The sequence below is a fragment of the Eurosta solidaginis genome, chromosome 2 (genome assembly GCF_040869045.1).
Source record: "Eurosta solidaginis isolate ZX-2024a chromosome 2, ASM4086904v1, whole genome shotgun sequence".
Lineage (NCBI taxonomy): Eukaryota > Metazoa > Arthropoda > Insecta > Diptera > Tephritidae > Eurosta > Eurosta solidaginis.
The window spans coordinates 153,972,770-153,996,196 of record NC_090320.1 but is presented as its reverse complement, the minus strand read 5'-3'; the positions used below and the strand labels follow the sequence as shown (position 1 = coordinate 153,996,196).

The 23,427-nt window shown below is 38.6% G+C and overlaps 1 protein-coding gene and 1 long non-coding RNA gene across 5 annotated transcripts in view; one reads left to right on the top strand and one right to left on the bottom strand.

Moving 5' to 3' along the window:
- bur (GMP synthase burgundy) overlaps window positions 1–23,427 on the top strand; it is a 707,220-nt gene that overhangs the window by 117,481 nt on the left and 566,312 nt on the right. The window lies entirely within an intron of this gene.
- Window positions 5,216–13,138, bottom strand: LOC137242422 (uncharacterized). Its single transcript, XR_010950235.1, has 5 exons — window positions 13,119–13,138; window positions 12,510–12,558; window positions 10,184–10,391; window positions 6,032–6,416; window positions 5,216–5,972 (listed from the first exon to the last, which is right to left on the bottom strand). It is a non-coding gene; the product is annotated as an uncharacterized lncRNA (long non-coding RNA).

The window sequence follows — 23,427 nt, the reverse complement described above, 5'->3', positions numbered from 1 at the left end:
GTACGATATGGGTATCAAACGAAAAGTGTTACTGAGCATTTTAAGAGGGAGTGGGCATTAGGTCTATAGGTGGACGCCTTTTCGAAATGTCGCCATTAGGGTGGGCCAGGGGTGACTCTAGAATGTGTTTGTATGATATGGGTATCAAATGAAAGATGGTAATGAGTATTTTAAAAGGGAGTAATCCTTAGTTCTATAGGTGGATGCCTTTTCGAGATATCGCCATAAAGGTGGACCAAGGGTGACTCTAGAATGTTTGTACGATATGGGTATCAAACGAAAAGTGTTACTGAGCATTTTAAGAGGGAGTGGGCATTAGGTCTATAGGTGGACGCCTTTTCGAAATATCGCCATTAGGGTGGGCCAGGGGTGACTCTAGAATGTTTGTACGATATGGGTATCAAACGAAAAGTGTTACTGAGCATTTTAAGAGGCAGTGGGCATTAGGTCTATAGGTGGACGCCTTTTCGAAATGTCGCCATTAGGGTGGGCCAGGGGTGACTCTAGAATGTGTTTGTATGATATGGGTATCAAATGAAAGATGGTAATGAGTATTTTAAAAGGGAGTAATCCTTAGTTCTATAGGTGGATGCCTTTTCGAGATATCGCCATAAAGGTGGACCAAGGGTGACTCTAGAATGTTTGTACGATATGGGTATCAAACGAAAGGTGTTACTGAGCATTTTAAGAGGGAGTGGGCATGAGGTGGACGCCTTTTCGAGATATCGTCATTAGGGTGGGCCAGAAGTGACTCTAGAATGTGTTTGTACGATATGGGTATCAAACGAAAGGTGTTACTGAGCATTTTAAGTGGGAGTGGGCATTAGGTCTATAGGTGGACGCCTTTTCGAGATATCGCCATTAAGGTGGGCCAGGGGTGACTCTAGAATGTTTGTACGATATGGGTATCAAACGAAAGGTGTTACTGAGCATTTTAAGAGGGAGTGGGCATTAGGTCTATAGGTGGACGCCTTTTCGAGATATCGCCATTAGGGTGGGCCAGGGGTGACTCTAGAATGTGTTTGTACGATATGGGTATCAAATGAAAGGTGGTAATGAGTATTTTAAAAGTGAGTAATCCTTAGTTCTATAGGTGGATGCCTTTTCGAGATATCGCCATAAAGGTGGACCAAGGGTGACTCTAGAATGTTTGTACGATATGGGTATCAAACGAAAGGTGTTACTGAGCATTTTAAGAGGGAGTGGGCATTAGGTCTATAGGTGGACGCCTTTTCGAGATATCGCCAATAGGGTGGGCCAGGGTGACTCTAGAATGTGTTTGTACGATATGGGTATCAAATGAAAGGTGGTAATGAGTATTTTAAAAGGGAGTAATCCTTAGTTCTATAGGTGGACGCCTTTTCAAGATATCGCCATAAAGGTGGACCAAGGGTGATCCTAGAATGTTTGTACGATATGGGTATCAAACGAAAGGTGTTACTGAGCATTTTAAGAGGGAGTGGGCATTAGGTCTATAGGTGGACGCCTTTTCGAGATATCGCCATTAGGGTGGCCCAGGGGTGACTCTAGAATGTTTGTACGATAAGGGTATCAAACGAAAGGTGTTACTGAGCATTTTAAGAGGGAGTGGGCATTAGGTCTATAGGTGGACGCCTTTTCGAGATATCGCCATTAGTGTGGGCCAGGGGTGACTCTAGAATGTTTGTACGATATGGGTATCAAACGAAAGGTGTTACTGAGCATTTTAAGAGGGAGTGGACATTAGGTCTATAGGTGGACGCCTTTTCGAGATATCGCCATTAGGGTGGCCCAGGGGTGACTCTAGAATGTTTGTACGATAAGGGTATCAAACGAAAGGTGTTACTGAGCATTTTAAGAGGGAGTGGACATTAGGTCTATAGGTGGACGCCTTTTCGAGATATCGCCATTAGGGTGGCCCAGGGGTGACTCTAGAATGTTTGTACGATAAGGGTATCAAACGAAAGGTGTTACTGAGCATTTTAAGAGGGAGTGGGCATTAGGTCTATAGGTGGACGCCTTTTCGAGATATCGCCATTAGGGTGGGCCAGGGGTGACTCTAGAATGTGTTTGTACGATATGGGTATCAAATGAAAGGTGGTAATGAGTATTTTAAAAGTGAGTAATCCTTAGTTCTATAGGTGGACGCCTTTTCGAGATATCGCCATAAAGGTGGACCAAGTGTGACTCTAGAATGTTTGTACGATATGGGTATCAAACGAAAGGTGTTACTGAGCATTTTAAGAGGGAGTGGGCATTAGGTCTATAGGTGGACGCCTTTTCGAGATATCGCCAATAGGGTGGGCCAGGGTGACTCTAGAATGTGTTTGTACGATATGGGTATCAAATGAAAGGTGGTAATGAGTATTTTAAAAGGGAGTAATCCTTAGTTCTATAGGTGGACGCCTTTTCAAGATATCGCCATAAAGGTGGACCAAGGGTGATCCTAGAATGTTTGTACGATATGGGTATCAAACGAAAGGTGTTACTGAGCATTTTAAGAGGGAGTGGGCATTAGGTCTATAGGTGGACGCCTTTTCGAGATATCGCCATTAGGGTGGGCCAGGGGTGACTCTAGAATGTTTGTACGATATGGGTATCAAACGAAAGGTGTTACTGAGCATTTTAAGAGGGAGTGGACATTAGGTCTATAGGTGGACGCCTTTTCGAGATATCGCCATTAGGGTGGCCCAGGGGTGACTCTAGAATGTTTGTACGATAAGGGTATCAAACGAAAGGTGTTACTGAGCATTTTAAGAGGGAGTGGGCATTAGGTCTATAGGTGGACGCCTTTTCGAGATATCGCCATTAGGGTGGGCCAGGGGTGACTCTAGAATGATACGATATGGATATCAAATTAAAGGTATTAATGAGGGTTTTAAAAGCGAGTGGCCCTTAGATGTATATGTGAAGGCGTTCTCGCGATATCGACCAAAATATGGACCAGGTGATCCAGAAAATCATCTGTCGGGTACTGCTAATTTATTTATATATGCAATACCACTAACAGTATTCCTGCCAAGATTCCAAGGGCTGCTAATTTCGCCTTGTAGAACTTTTTCATTTTCTTCTACTTAATATGGTAGGTGTCACACCCATTTTACAAAGTTTTTTCCAAAGTTATATTTTGCGTCAATAAACCAATCCAGTTACCATGTTTCATCCATTTTTTCGTATTTGGTATAGAATTATGGCATTTTTTTCATTTTTCGTAATTTTCGATATCGATAATGTGGGCGTGGTTATGGTCGGATTTCGGCCATTTTTTATACCAAGATAAAGTGAGCTCAGATAAGTACGTGGGCTAAGTTTAGTAAAGATATATCGGTTTTTGCTCAAGTTATTGTGTTAACGGCCGAGCGGAAGGACAGACGGTGGTCTGTGTATAAAAACTGGGCGTGGCTTTCACCGATTTCGCCCATTTTCACAGAGAACAGTTACCGTCATAGAATCTATGCCCCTACAAAATTTGAGAAGGATTGGTAAATTTTTATTCGACTTATGCCATTAAAAGTATTCTAGACAAACTAAATGAAAATGGGCGGAGCCACGCCCATTTTGAAATTTTCTTTTATTTTTGTATTTTGTTGCATCATATCATTACTGGAGTTGAATTTTGACTTAATTTACTTATATACAGTAAAGATATTAAATTTTTTGTTAAAATTTGAATTAAAAAAATTTTTTTTTTAAAAAGTGGGCGTGTTCTTCATCCAATTTTGCTAATTTTTATTTAGCACATATATAGTAATAGTAGTAACGTTCCTGCCAAATTTCATCATGATATCTTCAACGACTGCCAAATTACAGCTTGCAAAACTTTTTAATTACATTCTTGTAAAAGTGGGCGGTGCCACGCCCATTGTCCAAAATCTTACTAATTTTCTATTCTGCGTCATAACGTCAACCCATCTACCAAGTTTCATCGCTTTAACCGCCTTTGGCAATGAATTATCGCATTTTTTCGGTTTTTCGAAATTTTCGATATCGAAAAAGTGGGCGTGGTTATAGTCCGATATCGTTCATTTTAAATAGCGATCTGGATGAGTGCCCAAGAATCTACATACCAAATTTCATCAAGATACCTCAAAATTTACTCAAGTTATCGTGTTAACGGACAGACGGACGGACATGGCTCAACCAAATTTTTTTTCGATACTGATGATTTTGATATATGGAAGTCTGTATCTATCTCGATTCCTTTATACCTATACAACCAACCGTTATCCAATCAAAGTTAATATACTCTGTGAGCTCTGCTCAACTGAGTATAAAAACATAGGCATTTCGCTTATTTTTTCATGTAAAGTGCAAAACTGGCGATTTTTTGAAATGTTTTTATGGTGAACCCCCAGGGGGGTTCCAGGGGGTGTGCCACTGGCATCGGTGGGTCTGGCCTCCAAAGTTAGTGGGGGTTGGTCATACATTTGGACTCGATTGGAGCACTCTAAATGGGTCAAAGTGGGATTTTTCAAAATTTGCCCCTACCCAAAAGTTCGACCCAAATTGTGGGACATCAGAATTCGTTTTAGAGGTATGGTTCCTTCGGCAAAGTTTCTTATTTTGATCCCTAGAATATGATTTTCGCAGAGCAATGGGCGATTTTTTTGCCTCCCCACAAATCGACCCGGCCTAATACATACATATTTACACTAACACTAATACACTACATTCTTAACATTTACATACTGAGTCAGCATATTAGTTCATCTATTTTGACAAATTGTAACTGCGAATATTTTGGCAGGCGTATTGTAACTAGATACGGGTCTTGCCGTTGGCATTAGTGAGTGATGTTGTACTCCCGCTGTGTGGTGTAAATGAAATGTATTTATTCAACATCCCTGCAAAAACGCTCCACGTCATTTTACTAGTCATTTTACGGTCATTGTGACTCTGCAGCGGTTATATTCATAGTCATTTTTGCATGGGCGGATTAGGTTTTGTGACGAAATTTTCCGTTTCGTTCCTATTAATGTGATCGTGCATTCCGCTCCCACCTATAGGATGTGAGCATAGTACTGTGCTGCTCACACACGTCACAATGCTCGTCAAATGGCGGTAATTTTTCCGTCATTTCACTCTACATTTTCGAGTCATTTGACAATCAATTTTACTGCGGTTTTACCATTTATATAACCGCCATATAACGTGAATTTTACCTGCAGATTTACTTTACCTGGAGCAGCCATATGAATAAAATATGAACCAAAAAAATTTAATTTTCAATATTTATTATTTTCAATATTATTATATATGTACATGAAATTGGAACTTATATTAATCCAGTTCATATAAAACAGAAGAACTTTAATAATAAGTAAACTCGCTTAATTGGTTTTTGTTTTCCAATTGAAATCTCTTCTAAGCGAGCAAAAAAATAATATTAAGCTTTAGAAAAAACTCCAATTATTTGAATAATCTACAACTTAAAGCTTAGTAGAAATTCAGATCAAGAATATTCAAAGGTGTCGTGGAATCCCATTGCTGTCGTAATTGATGAACTTAAAAATGTACGACTAGTAATTGAGTCAGACTTATTATTGTTCTAAATCTAATCATTCAAGCAATAATTCTGCAACCCATAGCAGGAGTATTGATTGGTTTCAAATCTAATTCCAACAGCAATCGTATCACGACATCCCTTATTATATATGTACGTGATATTGCAACTTAAATTAATACTGTCGATATAAAGAAAAGTAAATACTTTAATAATAAATAAACTCTCTTAATTGGTTTTTATTTTCCAATTGAAATCTTTTCCTGTGCAAGCACATCGCTAACCTGTGTTGGCAAAAGATATGATTATACTGTGTTCGATAGATAGTCGGACGAGCCGTTACTCGGCGAAGTAGAGATGACCGTTGTGTCGGTGTCAGCTATTACAACAGCAGTTTCTAACTTTACACCATCCGTACATTGTGATGAATACTTCACTGCCTTTTCCAATTGCTTGGCGCCAGCAATTTTTGCTGTTTGTAAAGCTTTAGCTGTAATGCAAATATATAGATGGGTTAAAGTGGTTTTCGTATGTTATTCAACAACTCACCCTATACCATCATCACAGCCTCCTCATCGATTTTGAATATGTGTACTATTTCAGTATTCAGACCCAGTTCGTTTGGTGCAATATTTTCGATTTGAAGAATATGTATACTATCCGTTAGGCAGACAATTAGGTTCAATCGATTCATTCATATACTGTGGGTATTTGAGCCGTAGACGCAATGGCAGATATTTTGATTCTTTTTGAAGTGTAACATTTGTAAACAGTTGGGTTTCTCTGCTGTCACCATCGCCACTAGAGAGCTATTGAAGAAACGCTCGACCAAGATAATATGTGAGATTTACACGCATAGATTTCTTCCACCTTTTCACAGTTATTGATGGAGAAAATGCGAAAGCCATATTTACCATCCAATACCGAAATAGAACTGTAGAGGAAGAAACATTTTATAAAATTTAATAAAATCAAAAAATGATAGTTGTGCTAAAATGGGGTAACGTATTGTATGTTAAAGTATAGCGAAGTCTCAGCGGCTTTGTCCTGGTGAAAATTGAGTTTGAATAGGTTTTATTCTTCATTCTTAGAAACATGTACGAAGGTACCTGGTAAGATATTAAAAATCCTCAACGCTTTTTTTGCTATAACTTAAAAAAACTCATATTCAAACTTCTGCTTAACTTCTACATATCAATAGCTAGCTTTACCACCAGGAGTCACTATTGCTTCTACGCCTATGCTATTGTTTCCTACATCGATGAGCTTTGTAATAAAATAAACAGCTATCTCCCCAATCTCTCCAGTTTTGTCGCCTCGCGAAACCTGATATTGTAACCAACCAAATCATCGGTGACCTTATTTAAAACATGACCGCGCCAAATGTCGACCATATGGCATTACCCTACCGACTGTCTTACACCCTAGCGCCCGACTATGAGGAGGAGCTGTTTAGGACTGGCATCTACGCCGTTTCGCCTCATTGGAGGGCGGCTGGATGTCGGTGACCAAGAACTGCCAACCCCCTAATCCAGGGTGTTATGCGGACCGTGCCTGTTGGACGATTTGTAGCCAGGGGATAAATTCGGCTGTATTCGAACGGAGCCTTCCCGATACCGGACCACCTCGGGAAGTATTGATGGCCTTACAACAGCAAGGGGCGCTGCTGTGGCTGACGGTTCTTTCCCCGTATATAATACTGGACCGCTGAGCCCGCCTTGTCGGGCTGGTGGTCGTACGACCAAGGTGAACGACTCATTACCTAATTTTCATAAGGACGATGATAAGAAGAGGACTGAGCCGCAAGCCAAGGACGACAAATACGCATTAAGCGATGCGTCGGACTCGGGAAGCGAGAGTAGTGCTAATTCAATGAACTCCGCGTTGGAGAAGCACACAAATGAAAAAGGAGTAGAAGAGTGGAGAAGGGTACGGAGCAAAGAGCTCTCTCGAAGTACCGTGCAGTACTAAGAATTGTACAATGCTTGGGAGCAGTGGAGATCGAGCGCTTGGCTCATGAGGCGGTAGAAGTAGGTCGAAGGCAGTTCAAAAGGTTTTCTGCGGTTCTGCAATCGGTATGAGGAGGAAGAAGCGTCGAATGGCAGAATGAAAAGGCACGTTCGGCGGAAGGCGACAAGCCTGCTTTCAAGAGGCAGAAAGGGCCCAGTCCCAGAGCCGCGACGCAGGGCAGTCCCATAGACAAGACAAGTAGGCCCAAAGCTGTAAGACAGATGGGCCCCAATAGCGAGGTAGCAACTACCTCGAAGGCTGCGAGTCAGAGGGAAGTTCCAACTATGGAAGTAGGAGATAAGACAAAGGGAGATAACGCTAAGAATCCGACTTTCTCGGAGGTGCTAGAGGGAGCTAAGACTCCGGCTTTCTTGGAGGTGCCAAAGGGAAATAACACTAAGACGCCGGCTTTTCCCGAGAAGATGAGTGGTGTGGCAAAGCAGTCACTGACTGTGGCGCGCGCTGGTTGATCGTAGCAGTCCTTTCGAACAGATGACTAGTGAAAGGTGGAGATCTGTAGAAAAGGAGCTTATTAGCTTAATGCTTAAGATGATGCGGGAATAACCAAGTAAGCTCCTTCCAACCTATGATTCGGGGGATGGTATAATGGTATGAAGATGATAGCGTGCGACAACATCGCGAGCTTGCGGTGGCTGGAGGAAGTGGTTCCAAACCTCTAAAGGCAGGGCACGAACGCGCGTTTTGAGATAGTGGATAAAGCGCAAATCCCCAAGGTACCAAAAGTTAAGGTATGGATACCATGCGTGATGAAGTCGGAGGATACACTGCGATTTTTGCAGAATCAGAATCCGAACATACCGACACAGGATTGGAAGGTACTTACTGTATCTCGGCCTAAGGAGGAAGGTCAGTTATACATCTTCCAAATAAACAAGCAGGCGGAGGATATATTGTACGCGCAGCTTGGAAAAATGTCCTTAGGTACAGGCAAAATTTATATGCGACTCAGGAAAAGAAGTCGCGGGTATTAAAGTCCTAACACGCTGGACGTGGGCGAAGTCGAAAAGGACCTCAAAAGCCTAAGGGGAAAAAGACAGGTGGAGGTAGCCCACGTCACCCCGAATGTGTTAGAAGGGGACCAACAGCCAGATGGTGCTGTGAGTCGCACAGAGGAACACCCGGTATAACAGGTACAAGAGGCTGAAGGGGGCTTCGAACACTCTAAACCAAAAGGGCTAGGGGAGGACGACGACGTCACGATGAAGGTGCTGGAGGGGGACAAGCAGCCCATTGGTGCTGCGGGTCCTACAGATAAACCTCCAACACAGTAAAGTGGCGTCGTGCGAATCCTCCTCCTAACGCGCTGATCCAGGAGCCGTGGCTTCCATCGGGAGGAAAGGTTTCTGGACTTAGCGCGCGCGGATTTGGCGTTTACTATGCGCAAACGGAAGGACGGGTGCGAGCTGTAGTAATGGTAAGGAAACAGCTGCATTCATATATGCTGCCTAATTACACTACTGAGGATCTCGTAGTGGTGGTGAAATCGCCGGGCTCAGATGGTACATGTCCGGCCATGCTACAAGTTTCAAGTAGGGCGGTCGTGGGATGGCTTAAAATAATATTCGATGGGTGCATAAACTGAATCATGTACCGCACTCTTGGAGAACTTCTCGTGTAGCTTTCCTACCAAAGGCGTGGAAGATCGGTCACGTGTATCCCAAAGATTATAGACCCAATAGCTTAAGATCATTTCTGCTCAAAACCTTTGAGAGGCTGATAGATGTGTACATAAAGTCCAACGTGGATGAAAAGCTGCTCTCCACAACACAACATGCGTACACCAAAGGCAAGTCGGTAGACACCGCATTGCATAGGGTGGTAATAAGCGTAGAGAAAGCCCTGGAATATAAGGAATATGCTCTAGGAGTCTTCTTAGACATTGCCGCGGCTTTCTAAATGGGCGATTATTGATGGTCTTAGTTACGTTAAAGTACATCCAGCCTTACCCAGATGGATCGACTGCATGTTAAACTGCAGTAAGATTACATCGCAATGGGGATTGTACGCGCCACGAAATTAGTAGACAGGGGCACTCCGCAGGGAGGGGTGCTATCACCTCTGCTGTGGACGCTGGTCATTATCCAACTGCTTAGGGGATTCTACGAGGGACCAGAAAAACTTACGGTTTACGCAGATGACGTTGCATATGGTCTTGTTTACAAAGAGGTACAAGGTCCCTAATTGGACCAGGCCTAAGTTAGGAGGGGCGACTCTACGGGAGAAACCTTGCACAAAATATCTAGGAATGATCCTAGACAGTAAGCTGTCATGGCAGCTCAACGTGGAGGAGAGGGTGAGGAAGGCTTCAACGGCACTTTATGCATGTAAAAGAATGCAAAAGAATCGGCATATACGATCAGAAGGAACTCGATGACGATGCCTCAAAACTAACAACCAAAAGCAATAATTATCATTTCACTGACACAAATTTTATAGTTTTTTTTCGGGATTTGGACACAATGTTGTTGTTGTTTTTGTAGCGATAAGGTTGCTCCCCGAAGGCTTTGGGGAGTGTTATCGATGTGATGGTCCTTTAGCCGGATACAGATCCGGTACGCTCCGGTAACACAGCACCAAAAATTGTTCAACACTGCCACGTAAAATCAATGTACTTGTTCTAATGCAACCTTTAAATAATTATAAACTATAACAATGAAATTAATGCCAAACCTTGGAAAATGTTGAAACGTTCACCACCAACAAAATGCAAAAACTTTTCATCCTCCTCCCGTGACCATTCTGTCTTCTTTATGCTAGGATCAAGCCATTCGTACCAGCGTGCCTTACATTGCTTGGCAGATTTGCGGTGCAGCAGTGATGCAATACGTGACCACTGGTTTTTGCCATATTTCATTACAGCTGCTTTGAGGATTTCATCCTGAAAGTTATCAATTTAGTTAATAAACGGCCAAGTGAACAACATAATAATGCAAGCTATGGAAAGTTTAACGTATGAAAAAGAAGTTCATATCAAGCTTATGAATAAATGGTACGACAGAGAACTGGCGCAAATGAATAAATACAAATATAATAATTATAAGCTTGCGATACAAACAGGTGATTGGAACGAATATAAAAATATAAATCGTATCTACAAAAAGCTAGTAAAAATAAAGAAAGTTAAATATATGGAAAATGAAGTCGAAATGAATGAAAATAATGCCAGAGAAATGTGGAAACATCTTAAGCAAGCGGTTTGCTTAACGAGAGATAACGAAGGGATTAAAAAGGCGATTATAGATGGTATGATGGTAGAAAATGAAACTGAGCTGGCAAATGGTCTAAATAGGTTCTTTATAAATAGCGTAATAGAAATTAATAACATCATAGAACCTTGCCGTGTAGCATTAAGTGATGTACAAGTCAATTCTAGATTAAAGTTTGCCAAAATAACAACAGATGAAGTTATTAATATTCTGAAAGAGTTCAAATATAAAATAGGTGGCAGAAAACTTATATCTGATGGAGTACTTAAAGACTGTATATCGTATACAGGATATTTCTACGCACAAATAATCAATAACAGCCTAGAAGAGGGTCTTGTACCAGAAAAGTGGAAAACGTCAACGGTGATACCAGTGGAAAAAGCTAAAAAGACAGTAAAACCTGAAGAACTTAGACCCATAAACACCCTGCCTAGTGATTGTAAAATACTTGAAGCTTATGTTAAGAACCAGTTAACGAAATACCTTGAAGATAATAATATACTAGCCCACCAGCAGTCAGGCTTTAGAAAGAAACACTCATGTGAGACAGCTCTTAATTTGGTGATACATGACTGGAAAGAAGAGTTAAATAAAAAAAGTGGTTGTTTCAGTCTTCCTAGACCTCAAACGAGCTTTTGAAACAGTGGATAGAGAGATCTTAATCAAAAAAATGGAACGTATTGGTATAACTGGTATAGAACTTGACTGGTTTCGCAGCTATTTGAAGCAGAGGAGACAGAAAACGGTTATAAATACCGTGATGTCTGATGAATTGGAAGTACCCATAGGGTTACCACAAGGCTCAGTTTTGGCACCGATACTGTTCTTAATTTATATTAATGATATAGTTAACGCTATTGAAGGTTGTGAAATTAAACTATTCGCTGATGATGCATTAATAATGATTAGTGAGAATAATATTAATTCTGCACTTTCTAAAATACAACATGAACTGAATAACCTGTATAAATGGTTGTGCGGAAATAGACTGAAACTTAATATAAATAAAACGAAATTTATGATAATAACAAGGAGGAACGTTAATGAGGATATAATTGGTTTAAAAATAAATGATGAAAGCATACAAAAAGTTGACAGTATAAAATATTTGGGAATTATAATTGATAACAAACTCAAGTTTGAAGAACATATAAACTACACAGTCCAGAAAGTTGCGAAAAAAATTGGGGTTATGCAGAGAACATCCAAATATATTCAAAAAAAGTACAAAATAATTATATATAAGTCCATTATAGAACCGCACTTTGTAAACTGCCCATCTATTCTATTCATTGTGTCAGACAAAGAAATAGATAAACTTCAAAAGATGCAAAACAGATGTATGAGATTTATTCTTAAAAAACCTAGAGATACTCGTACGGCTGATATGCTGAAAGCAAAAGATTTTTTTTCACGCTATGAAGTTTATATTTAATATTAAAAGTGAAAATGTACCTGAATATCTAAGTAAAAACGTAGTATTAGTTAAGCAAACACATAACATTAATACAAGGAATAAACACAATTTCAAACTGCCTTTATTCAGAACTGAAATAGATCAGCAAAATATTTTTTATAAAGGTCTAAAAAGTTTCAATGAACTGCCTATAGATATAAAAAGTTGTAATGAAATCGGAGCTTTTAAAACAAAACTTTATGAATTTTGTAAAACCTTAGCAATAAGATAGTAAATTGTAATATAATTTAATTTATGAATTAGGCTTTTTTGCCGTAATAAATAAATGAAATGAAATGAAATGAAAGAGTAACCAGTGGCGTCAAATGCTTACCTCAGTGTTTCTCCACACACCACCTTTTATCATAATTCGCGGCATGGTGCTATAGGATGAGAACAAAAATCAAATCAAAAATTTTTGGCGAAATAAACAGCAAAAATCATTGTATATTAAAGACTTTGGGAAAATTTTAGAATAGCACCCCCCGAGTTCGGGGTAAAACTTGGTATCAAATGAAAGAGGGAGTTCTCCCGATCACAAATGTATATATTTTAAAGTGCGCAAACTTATAATTTAAAAGTTATTTGTTGTTAAAGTTTGCAAATTTAGCAAATATCTATAGCACTTTAAATTATAATTTACACATCTTTCAAAACCTTAATCCACATACATTTCTATATAAATTGGCAACGGTAAACTTAAATTGCATTTTTGTATATTTCACATTTCATTTTTGCATTGTTTTCACTTATTATAAATGTTTTTATTAAATCAATCGCGCTTTTGTAGCAACATGCACATATATATATATATATACATATATTTTATTGATGACATTACAAAGCTGTGCTGCCACATATATATACGTATACACATATAAAATTTGTATAGAAATTTGCAAACTTTAACACCAAATAACTTTTAAATTATAAGTTTGCGCACTTTAAAATATATATATATATGTGATCTGGAGAACTCCCTCTTAATTTTAAATCTTTCCGGAGATATTCCATTTAAAACTCTCAAAATTGAAAAATTTTTCGACCACCAAATGTTTTGTTGTCTCTGCTGAATTAGAAATGGCGGATTTTTTTGCACGCAAAAATGACGTATTTTGCTATCCCTATAAAAATAATAGGTGCGAGAGAGCACGATACATTGTGGGAAAGCTAAATTTGTCAACATGCTATTTCATTTGGAGAATTTTTCATTCCAAATCGTGACCCCTGTCAAAAATTCGTGTGGCTGTGTGCGTTTTTGGTCACACGATTTTTGCAGGGATTGTAATGTGCATACAATATGGGTGGTCTGTATAGACAGTATTAGGGTATTAGAATATGATGAATAATATTGCAAACATATTGACATAAATTGGTATCATGCATAATACCACACCATCCACCTTAAGAAGAAAAAGGAGTATTCGACTTTTTCAGAGTCTTAATGGCCCACTTGAGTTTTGCTTGAATTAGAAAAGGATTTTAATTGTTTTTGGGTTATACTATAATTTAGTGCCTAGCAGTTACTTGATATGGGAAACAAAGTCTATTTACATTATTTTCTGTTTGCATTTGTTTCTAATATGCTGACTTTCGTATTTACATACATTTTTTTTGTATTTGTTTTTTGGCTTGTATTATAAAAATTGTTATTTACATTTTTTTTGTGTATGTTTGCATGTTTATACATATATATGAGTATTGTTTTGCTTCAAATGTTACCACAGCTGATCCTTAATTGTGTCGACTCACTTAAAAGTCCGCTGGTATTTACAAATTTATTACTTAATATTTATGAAGTAACTTGATGCCGAAGTGAATTTGTATGTTTATGTGTTTTATTATTTTTTTTTGTTGTGTATTTTTTTGCTTACATTTTTTTCTTATGTTTTTATTGTACTGATTTTTGTTTGATTAGTAAACTGAAATGCTTTGCGTAGAAAAAAAAATTTGAATTATGTGACTTGTTAGCTGATTGGTTTAAGTCTATTTTTATGGATTATTATTTCCTTATTTTGTAGGTAGGTTAAAGTGAAAATATTTACTATTACTATTTTCTATTCTATTTTTGCTCTAGAATAAAAGACATTTCCCTATTAATATTTCCTATTCTACCAGTTGCTAAAGTAAAAGATTTTCCCTTAGAATTTTGGTATCTCTAAAAAATAGATTTTCCTAACTGAAACAGGTCATACTTATATCTATCTCTCCATTATGATATTTCTTACCTTAATTATTTCTACTAACTAAAGATGAATGACTTTTGTATTAACCATTTTTATTAAAAGACGATTTTCATTGTTTATCAAATACTAGTAGACTAAGGACACGTAAAGTAAGAAATCTATCATTAATTATTCAAAAAGAAATTTGGGTGTTGTGATTGATGGAAAGGCAAAGTAATTTTAATAAAAGGGCAAACGGTAGGTACAGTGGATGCAAACATTTTCATATCTTATACTTTTTTGTTTCTTCATATTTTCCAGCAATATATTTTGATCTTATGTTTGTTATGCAATTTCTGCGGCGGCCACCAAGACGGAATCGTCATGACATTGTGGAGGAATTATTTTTATTTTTAACGGGAATGTCACATGTATTACCTCTTGGGTTTGTACAATTATTATATCTTAGAGAACGTGGGTACCATATTATTGCATTTAAATTTGCCTACTCGAGTAAAATTTCTATAATATTCACTTTTCCTTATAAATTTCAAGTCCTGGACTGCCGGCTTTTTTTTATGCCTGGTCGAATATTGTCCTAAGTCAATAACTTCCTCAACAATCTGGTTGCTTGAAATTTCTCTACGCTAGCATATTTCTATCCTAGGATGGAAATGAGCGCGACATGTCTTCTTGATACAATATATATTTTTATATGTTCTCTTTTTTTGTGACTTTTTCTTCATTTTTGTTGTTCTTATTGGCTGGGTTTTTAGTATATATATTTTTTTTTTTTTTGCATATTTCCACTGTCCTAGAATTTTCTATTGCTTCATGACCATCTTTGTCAGGAGCATTCACAGGAGTTACATGCCAACCTAATATAAACGCACACAAGTCATTTTCTGTCAAAAATGTCTCATGCACATACAACTTGTATGAGAGCAGCCCAAATTGAATTTGCTGCGTGAAAACCTAACTCGATTTCCAATTTTTGTTCTGTATGACATTTAGATTTGACGTTTGCACACATGCTTTACATAGTCGCAAAGCATGCTTATTTTAGTTCGGGCAAAAAACGCCGGTTGTTTGCGCGCGCTAAAAAAACGCAGTGCGGTTTTATTAGGTTGGCATGTAATGCAATTTAAACTTTGACAGGGTTAATGAGTCTGCCTTTTCTGTAGATTGGGAAATTTTGTAGTTTACTATTTGGTTACTTGGATTATTTATTGCTTTTCCTCAGCTTTGAGTTTGGAAATTTGGGCAGATTGGGAAAAAAATTTTAGACGCGCTGTTGGACGTTATTCGATTGTCTATATTTAAATTTCATATAGTTTTTGAGTATTGCGGCAATAGCCCTATCGTGCATATTAAAGCACCTAGCCAAATGTCTGTAATGCGTGGAGTGGTTTTTGTGTCCACTTGGTCTTGTGGCTCATATTTTACTATTCTACTCTCTGATGTTTCAGAGTTTCCTTTACCTACTTCGTAGCCAGCTATGGCTATCATAATGCCTTGGGCTATTTTTGTCCACCAAGACATTTTGAAACTTCTCTAATTTTAATAAAATGTTAAATACTTTATTTTATTTATAACTTTTTATCATAAAAATTGTAAATCTAAAAAAAAAATTTAAATTTCTTAAAAGTATTTTTTTTTATAAAAAAAATTTTTTTTAAATATTTTTATTTGCCTTCAAATATTATAATTTATTAAATTTTGATGAGCTCGAGGCAGTTTAGAAAATTGAAACACAGTTTAAATGTTTATATTTCAATTTTATTTGGTCGATATTTCGATCTCATTCTGAGATCATCCTCAGGAAACAATTGAATATGTTTTACAGTCGAATGAGATCAAAATATAGACCAAATAAAATTGAAATATAAACATTTAAACTGTGTTTCAATTTTTTAAACTGCCTCGAGCTCATCAAAATTTAATAAATTATAAAAAAAAATTTTAGTATTTCCAAAATTTTATAATTAGCTTAGTACAAAATATTTAAAAATGATTTTATTTATTTATAGAAAAAATTGTAAACTCTATTATAATTAAATTTTTGGCGTTTTTGGGGAACACACTTCTAATCATTCGCATGGTTTCTTCTACCCTGGTTGTGGGATTTATTATATCTTCAAGGGTTGGTTCCCTAGTCATTCCTATAATTTTCGAAAGCTTCTTTAATCCCTCTAGTTCTTTTTTTAGGTCTCTCGTGTGTAGGGTATTCTCGTCCCACCATTGGAGGGGGGAATTTCGAAGAGTCCCTTTGAATTTTAACTTATTAACTTAAATAGTGGAATGGTTGTGGCTTTTAAAAAGTTTTGATAGTGGGAATATTTAATTGGATCTTTTTTAAAATATTCTCGCAATTTTAGGAGTTGTATGAGGTCTAAGCATTCCGAAAAAAAAATTTTATAAATTATATGAAAATTTTGTTGTTCTTATTAAGCATTCCAAATTACTAGTTTAAAAAAAAATTTTATTTCAACTTATTTGAGAGTTTTTTTTATATATTTCTCCAAGGTTTTCTATCAATCTAGTCCTATTGTGCAATATTGATTCTAACTTAAAATGCAGATAAAAAAAATTCCCTAAGCAAAAACGAAATTTTTGCTCATAGTTTAACGTCCCTAAGGCCGCTCAATTGATTCTAAATATTAAGTAAATAAAACTTGATTTCCGTCAGTCATGCTGCCATTCTAAATCGTAGCGCAAAGTTGTATACCGTCAGTTGAGTTGAAATATTATTCCACTTCTTCTATGCGCATCCAAATTGGTACGTCGCCAGTCTGATTCAAATGTTATTCCACTTCTTCTATGCGCATCCTAACTGCATCCAAATTGGTATTCCGCCAGTTTGGTTGAAATGTTATTCCAGTCCTTCTATGCGCAATCAGCTGCGTCCAGTTGATATGTTTTAAATAATGTAATATCCGTTTATGCTCCTCGTCCAAGTAAAATATTCGCCAGTGTTCCTCACCCAATATTCGCCAGTGCTCTTCAGTAGTGTTAGAAAATGTTTTGCTAGGACTTTTTTGTTAGTCCTCTGTGGCACTAATGTATGTCCATTAACTTTTGACTAATATATTTAATTTAATATTTGACTAAAATTTGGCAGGATCTCTGTTCAGCAAGATCTAGCGGATTTTGCTTATGAGCAAATTTTCAGCTAATTGAAGATCACTCCTGGCAGGATCGCCATGTAATATGTGAACACAAAGGGTTTAGTTCAAACGCTGATGAGTAGCGTTAAATCGGGATTGATTTTATTTTAAAATTGTCTTTCCATTTATAAAAAATTATTTATTCTGTGCCAACCATAACTACCCACTTTTAACCACTTTCCCCTGAAATTCCAACACCTTCAAACATTTTGGTGTGAAAAAATTCAGGTTTTTGGGATATTTTTGAGGGTGAAAAAAATTTCCCATAACAAGAATAAGTGCGAATGAAACAACATGAGTGTCTTGCTTATGAATATCCCAAAACAAGGGAAAAAATCAAAGAAAAAAGTGAAAAGAGTGCTTAAAAGTGGAACGAAACCATATTGCGTAAAAAACTCAGGTTTTCATCATTTTCATCGCCGCCATACGTAAGTACTCCAAAAAATGTGTATTATTATCTTAAATTAATATATTATGGTGTCCAACATAATATAGAGATGCAACTGCGCTGATGCATCTATATCTTATGATGAACACCAAAACAAGTAAAGTTTTATGTCTCTGACAAAGATCAGGAAGATTGTATGGTGTTACCATAATAAAAAAATGTACATGCGCTTGTGCATTTATGTATCATGGCATACACCAAAACAAGTGAAGTGCTAAGTCCCTGACAAATTTCAGGAAGATTTTATGGTGTCATCATAAAATATACCTGCACATGCTCTGGGACATATATGCATAATGGTGTATATCAAAACGGGTTCAGTGCAAGGCCCCTGACAAAGTTCTGTAGGATTTTATGTTGTCACCATAAAATATATATATGCATGCGCCTGTACATATATCCATAGTAGTGTACATCAAAACCAGTTCAGTGCTAAGTCCCTGACAAAGTTCTAGAAGATTTTATGTTGTCACCATAAAATATATATATGCATGCGCATGTACATATATCCATAATAGTGTACATCAAAACCAGTTCAGTGCTAAGTCCCTGACAAAGTTCTGGAAGATTTTATGTTGTCACCATAAAATATATGTATGCATGCGCCTGTACATATATCCATAGTAGTGTACATCACAACCAGTTCAGTGCTAAGTCCTTGACAAAGTTCTACAAGATTATATGTTGTCACCATAAAATATATTGTTACGGATATTAGCAAAACTAAGGGGTGATGCTATCGTCTCTAAGCCGATGCTAAGCAGTTACGTGAATTCACATCCATAGATCAATCATTATGTATCTACATAAACGAAACAATAATTGCGTCTACACATATGTACCATGTACGTATACGAGCAGCGGAGAGTCAATGCACAAACACATGCATATATCTGAGATACTCCTATAAGTATACAATAAGAAAAACTATAAAATTGTGCAATTGTAGTTACAGCTGAGAAGTTTGAGAGTTGCTGGACTAGCAGATTCTGGAAGCGCCTAGAAGATGTATAAAATTGTGCAATTGTAGTTACAGCTGAGAAGTTTGAGAGCTGCTGGACTAGTAGATTCGGGAAGAGCCTAGAAGATGCGAAGGTTGAAATCAAAGAGTATAAAAGGCGAAAATTGTGGAGGCGCTGGAATTCAGTTTGATTTGAGCTATCAATCAGTTTGGTTATTAAGCAAGCTGTTCGTTGCACAGTTTGAGTGTTATTGTGAAGTACTTTAATAAAGGCCATTTTGCATTATTACAAATTGGAGTTATTTATTCAACAGTTTAGTGATTCGAACTTAGCAGAGGATTGCAAATAAGAGGATTTGCAAGTAAATTCGTTACAATTGGTGTCAGAAGAGGAATAAATTCCGAAGATTAGGAATACAACTTGGACATGGCAAAGTTCAGTGAATTGAAGATCCAGCAACTGAAAAAGGAGTTGGAGAACCGTGGATTAAATACAACCGGCAATAAGATCGAACTTAAAGCACGGCTACGAGAGGTAATGGAGTCGCAAGGAATTGATGTGGACGAGTTTGTCTTTTATCCTGATGGGGACGAAACAACAACAATAATTGAAGAGAAAAACGAAACATCGCAGACAGTTACGAGCACAGACTTGAACATGATATTGGCTGCAATAACTGCTCAAACATCGATAGTGGCATCTCAGCTGGAATCGCAGGAGACACGTTTAACATCCAAGATGGAAGAACAGAAGACATATATGGCATCCAGGATGGAATCACAGGAGACACGTATTGCAGAAATGTCATCTGAAATAACAGCGAAGATTGAAGCACAAGAGGCACGAATAGCCGAAATGTCGGCGCAAATTTCAGCACAGATATCATCGCAGATCTCTGCTCAACTGGAAGAGCAAGAAAGACGTATTTCCTCGAAGTTGGAGGCGCAAGATACAAAAATTTTACAGTTTGAAGAAAAAATCGAGGCCGAGGTGGATGCTTTGAGAGGACGTATCGAGCAGTTGCAACTAAATCGCCCAGCAGTTTCAACGAGTAATCCAAAGGTAAAAACACCATCCTTTGACGGTTCTGTTCCTTTCCAGGTCTTCAAACTACAGTTTGAGAAGACCGCAGCAGTGCACAACTGGAATGCGGAGGATAAAGTTGCTGCACTGTTCGTGGCATTGAAAGGGCCTGCAGCGGAAATCTTACAGACGATTCCAGAGTACGAACGGGACAGTTATGAAGCATTGATGGCTGCTGTAGATCGACGTTATGGAAGCGAGCATAGAAAACAGATATTCCAAATTGAGTTGCAAAACCGTCACCAAAGAGCGAATGAGACTTTGCAGGAGTTTACCTCGGATATTAAAAAATTGGCACATTTGGCAAATGCGGACGCACCCGTGGAGTACACCGAGAGGGTAAAAATCCAGAGTTTTATAAATGGCATACGGGACGTAGAAACGAAGCGGGCGACATATGCAAACCCAAAACCTACATTCGCAGAAACGGTATCCCATGCACTGAGTCAAGAAACAGCGTCACTTTTGAGTAAGCCAGCGTACAAAGCTCATCGCGTGGAAGTGGAAAGGCCAGACTGGGTAGACGCAATTTTGGAAGCATTGAAGGGTACGCAGCAGAAGAATAATGATGCAGTCAAATGCTTTAAGTGTGGAAAGCAAGGGCATATTGCGCGTTATTGCAACACCAACCCCAACAGTTCCAATAATGTGGGTGGTCGTAAACGCAGAGCAGAAGGAGATGAGCAAATCTCCAAGACCACTCAATCGTTAAACTAAATCGAGTCAGCCGCAAGGGGCGGCAGCTGGCTCCCGCAATTGAATGTCCCATAATCTCTATCTCGCATATTGGAAGAAGATCGAGCAATCTTACTGTTGGAGGACATTTGGGTGGAAAGGAACGTTTACTGACTGGGATGCACCCATTCCATTATTCGATCGGATTTAGTCAACAAGAAGATAAGACCATTGCATGGAGCAAGATTGCGTACAGCCACTGGAGGAGACAGAACGGTTCTAGAAGAAGTATCATGTGAAGTCGCAATTGGGAACGTCACGGTAGTACACAATTTTATAGTGGCAGAGATTGTTGATGAAATCATAATTGGAGTGGACTTCTTAATCGACCAGGGCATCAAGATCGGCATGCAAAGCAAGATGATGCGATATAAGAACATGGATGTACCACTTAATTTCGGCTACAAGAGAGGCTACAGCAGTAAACGAGTGCTGGTGGAAGAGAGTCAGCAAATACCACCAAAATCCGAAGCAGTCATCTGGGCAAAGGTTGATGAAGATTGTGGAACAAACAAATTGTTGGTTGTCGAAGCAGCAAACAAATCAACACTGAACATACTTGTAGGAAAAACCCTGGCTATGACAAAACAAGATGGACGTATTCCGGTAAGAGTACTCATTGAGTTCAAGTCACCACTCAAACTGACCTAAGGATCTATTTTGGGAAGATGCCAAGAGGCTGAAGTAGTTATTAACTGTGAACAGCTCCAGGAACACGTTTCATCTAGTAATACTGATCTTTCAAATGACGTCACGGCTTGGACGCAGGGGTTAGAGGAAGCCTATCAGAGTAAGGCAAAACAACTGCTCCTAAAGTACGCGATAATATTTGACCAGGATGGTTCCAAACCAGGCCGTACCAATGTTGTGAAACATCAAATTGGCACTGGAGATGCGAGGCCGATCCGTCAAGCTCCACATAGTGTTCCACTGGCGAAGCGGGAAGTTGTGAGTCAAATCATACAAGAAATGAGCGACAGCGGCGTCATCGAACCATCATCTAGTCCATGGAGCTCACCGGTAGTACTTGTAAAGAAGAAGGATGGAAAAATGAGGTTTTGCGTGGACTACCGGAAGTTGAATGACGTAACGAAAAAGGATAGCTACCCATTGCCAAGAATTGACGACACTCTGGACTCGCTATCTGTATGGGAGACTGAGGATGGTCAATGCAAGAGGAAACTGATAGTTGTTCCCAGAAAGAGGATTCCTGACGTGCTCAGCGAGCTGCACAATGGTCCAAGTGGAGGTCATCTTGGAATCGCGAAGACACTCGAGAAAATTAAGCAGAGATTCTATTGGGTTGGTTGCCGTCAGTCGGTCTCCGAGTGGATTGCCAACTGCGAGGTATGCAACAGAGCGAAAGGGCCCAAAACCCGAAGTCATGGCCAGATGAAGCAGTATATTTCAGGTGCACCATTTGAAAGGATCGCCATGGATGTCGCAGGTCCATTTCCTACTAGCAACCGCGGAAACAAATACGTACTGGTGGTTATGGATTATTTCAGTAAATGGCCAGAGGTATACCTAATCCCAAACCAAAAAGCAGAAACAGTAGCAGGGGAGGTTAAAAACGAATGGGTTGCAAGGTATGGTGTACCAATGGAGTTACATTCTGACCAAGGCAGGAATTTTGAATCAGCTGTGTTCCAAGAAATGTGCAAGAAGTTGGGCATTCGAAAAACACGGACAACTGCATTGCATCCTCAGTCCGATGGTATGGTGGAACGTTTCAATAGAACATTGGAGGAGCATTTAAGGAAAGTAGTAGACAAGTACCATAAGGATTGGGATACACACATATCATTATTCTTGATGGCCTACCGATCGGCAGTACATGACCCAACGGGCCAAACTCCCGCAAAGGTAATTTTTGGCAATGACCTTCGACTGTCAGCTGATTTGAAGTATGTGATAGATGCCGATGCGGAGAGGAATGTCAAGAAATCCACTGGTGTCTTGGAAGAAGAGCTGAGAGAGATACACGATCTGGTAAGGCAACGAGCAAAGATTATGAGTGACAAGATGAAAGCGAGGTACGATAAAGCAATTAATTCGGAAGGGTTTCAGGAAGGAGATTTGGCGCTGCTATACAACCCACAACGAAAAAAAGGTTTGTCCCCGAAATTGCAGTGTAACTGGGAAGGCCCATACAAAGTTGTAAAACGGATCAAAGATGTAGTGTACCGCATACAAACCACTACCAAACCACGAACCAAAATGAAAGTGGTTCATTTGGAGAGGTTAGCAGCGTTTAGATCGAGAGATTTGTCTGATCGGGACGATAAGACTTAGGTGGAGGGCAGTGTTACGGATATTAGCAAAACTAAGGGGTGATGCTATCGTCTCTAAGCCGATGCTAAGCAGTGACGTGAATTTACATCCATTAATCAATCATTATGTATCTACATAAACGAAACAATAATTGCGTCTACACATATGTACCATGTACGTATACGAGCAGCGGAGAGTCAATGCACAAACACATGCATATATCTGAGATACTCCTATAAGTATGCAATGAGAAAAACTATAAAATTGTGCAATTGTAGTTACAGCTGAGAAGTTTGAGAGCTGCTGGACTAGTAGATTCTGGAAGCGCCTAGAAGATGTATAAAATTGTGCAATTGTAGTTACAGCTGAGAAGTTTGAGAGCTGCTGGACTAGTAGATTCGGGAAGCGCCTAGAAGAT